This window comes from Electrophorus electricus, chromosome 18 (assembly GCF_041902795.1).
Source record: "Electrophorus electricus isolate QZ-2024a chromosome 18, ASM4190279v1, whole genome shotgun sequence".
NCBI lineage: Eukaryota > Metazoa > Chordata > Actinopteri > Gymnotiformes > Gymnotidae > Electrophorus > Electrophorus electricus.
Window position 1 is genome coordinate 11,245,001 of NC_137514.1, and position 2,500 is coordinate 11,247,500.

Below are 2,500 nucleotides of genomic sequence, written 5' to 3' on the forward strand. Positions count from 1 at the left end.
ACATGTTTTCCTGTTTACCGTTTCACTGGGAGGGTAATTTGTGCAGTCGTCTGTCTTCTTCTTCTCTCTGCTCCACTCGTTCTGCAAGGAGGAACCACATTTACACTAAATCAGTCCATTCCAGCTGCTGCCCCAAATAATGGCTTCCTCACCAGTTGTTTTTACCGCCCTCCTGTTTGTTAATTTGGACTCCTGCGGATTGAGATGAGACGCTTCTGACTGTATTACTCTCTCCATTTCTCTCTCAGCTAAGAGGAGGCATGAGCATGGAAAAGGGAGAGACAGGAGAGAAGGTGGAGGTTGGGGGCATAATGTGGAGAGTGTGGGAGGGTGAAGGTGGAGGTTGGGGGGTAGAGGGTGGGGGCGTAATGTGGAGGGTGTGGGGGGTGAAAGTGGAGGTTGGGGGGGAGAGGGTGGGGGCATAATGTGGAGAGTGTGGGGGGGTGAAGGTGGAGGTTGGGGGGAGAGGGTGGGGCCATAATGTGGAGAGTGTGGGGGGTGAAGGTGGAGGTTGGGGGGGTAGAGGTTGGGGGCATAATGTGGAGGGTGTGGGGGGGTGAAGGTGGAGGTTGGGGGGTAGAGGGTGGGGGCATAATGTGGAGGGGTGAAGGTGGAGGTTGGGGTAGAGGGTGGGGGCATAATGTGGAGGGTGTGGAGGGGTGAAGGTGGAGGTTGGGGTAGAGGGTGGGGGCATAATGTGGAGGGTGTGGGGGTGAAGGTGGAGGTTGGGGGTAGAGGGTGGGGGCATAATGTGAAGGGTGTGGGGGTGAAGGTGGAGGTTGGGGGGGAGAGGGTGGGGGCATAATGTGGAGGGTGTGGGGGGGTGAAGGTGGAGGTTGGGGGGAGAGGGTGGGGGCATAATGTGGAGAGTGTGGGGGGGTGAAGGTGGAGGTTGGGGGGAGAGGGTGGGGCCATAATGTGGAGAGTGTGGGGGGTGAAGGTGGAGGTTGGGGGGTAGAGGTTGGGGGCATAATGTGGAGGGTGTGGGGGGGTGAAGGTGGAGGTTGGGGGGTAGAGGGTGGGGGCATAATGTGGAGGGTGTGGAGGGGTGAAGGTGGAGGTTGGGGTAGAGGGTGGGGGCATAATGTGGAGGGTGTGGGGGTGAAGGTGGAGGTTGGGGTAGAGGGTGGGGGCATAATGTGAAGGGTGTGGGGGTGAAGGTGGAGGTTGGGGGGGAGAGGGTGGGGGCATAATGTGGAGGGTGTGGGGGGGTGAAGGTGGAGGTTGGGGGGGAGAGGGTGGGGGCATAATGTGGAGGGTGTGGGGGGTGAAGGTGGAGGTTGGGGAGAGGGTGGGGGCATAATGTGGAGGGTGTGGGGGGTAAAGGTGGAGGTTGGGGAGTTGTGAGGCCACTAATGCGGGACAAAAGCCAAACTAGACTGAAACGCAGGCAGTGCTACAGGATCCGCCCCCCCCACACACACACACAACAGCCATGTTTCTACAGCTAGAAAAGAAGGGGATTGTGGTGAAGAGGGTATTATAGCAGGAGTATGGACAACACAAGGGGAGAAAGACAGTGAGAGAGAGTGTCTGAGGAACTGTGTGTGTGTGTGTGTGTGTGTGTGTGTGTGTGTGTGTGTGTGTGTGTGTGTGTGTGTGAGTGTGTGTGTGTGAGTGTGTGTGTGTGTGTGTGTGTGTGTGTGTGTGTGTGTGTGAGTGTGTGTGTGTGTGTGTGTGTGTGTGTGAGGAAAGTCGGTCAGGCCCTCTCCTCAGCAGGAAAAGAATGCAGGGAGGTGGAGGAATGTGGAATGGGTCTCCAGGGAGGTGGGGTATAGTCGAGATGTAAACAGTGTTTGTGTGTGTGTGTGTGTGTGTGTGTGTGTGTGTGTGTGTGTGTGTGTGTGTGTGTGTGTGTATGTGTGTACGTGTCTATGTTAGGGTGTGTATCTTTGTGGCTCAGTAGGTTTTCAGTGTGTAAATGTAGCTGTATCACTTTGCCACATTGCCTAAGTGTGTGTGTGTGTGTGTGTGTGTGTGTGTGTGTGTGTGTGTGTGTGTGTGTATTTGCACTCCTTAGGTAGGCCAATTCTCAAGAACAGCTCCCCTTCTCTGATGACAGCTTTGGGCCTATGAAGTGACATGGAAAAGTACCAGCCCCCCCGTTATCTCTACTGGTCTAAGACTCTACCTCAATCCTTAGCCATTATAGACACAGCAAATAACTGTTATCCGATCAGTGATGGTCAATATTCAAACAAGGCATCAAACATCTCAAATCAACAGGGCCGATCTAGGATCGGTGTCGATTGTGTTTTTACTGAAATTCACAATTTTATGTATTGTGGATGCTGATCCTAGGTCAACCAATCAGACATGTACACGGATCCAGATTGACTCCCTGATCTGTCATATAGTGAAGGTGGCATATATAAAGATATATAGGTGTTGAGACGTAGGCAAGGTCAAAGCAAGGTAGTGCTTACAAAGAGGTGAAGGTGCGTGAGAGCAGAATTTAGGGATTTGTGGGGATCGAGAGCTGGTGTTTGTGCAGCACTGG

General features: G+C 53.8%; 1 protein-coding gene across 3 annotated transcripts in view; it reads left to right on the forward strand.

Annotated features, from left to right (window-relative positions):
- The window catches only part of bcl9 (BCL9 transcription coactivator), a 67,034-nt gene that overhangs the window by 23,390 nt on the left and 41,144 nt on the right, over positions 1 to 2,500 (forward strand). Inside the window, exon 1 of one of the 3 annotated variants that reach the window (XM_081701056.1) lies at positions 2,021 to 2,500. This exon is cut by the window's right edge and continues 25 nt beyond it. The exons of 1 other annotated variant lie outside the window; for it this stretch is intronic. The gene's annotated coding sequence lies outside the window, so the exon portion shown is untranslated. Of the gene's footprint in view, positions 1 to 2,020 lie in introns of those variants that run through there. One more of the 3 variants, XM_081701057.1, reaches the window with a different exon arrangement.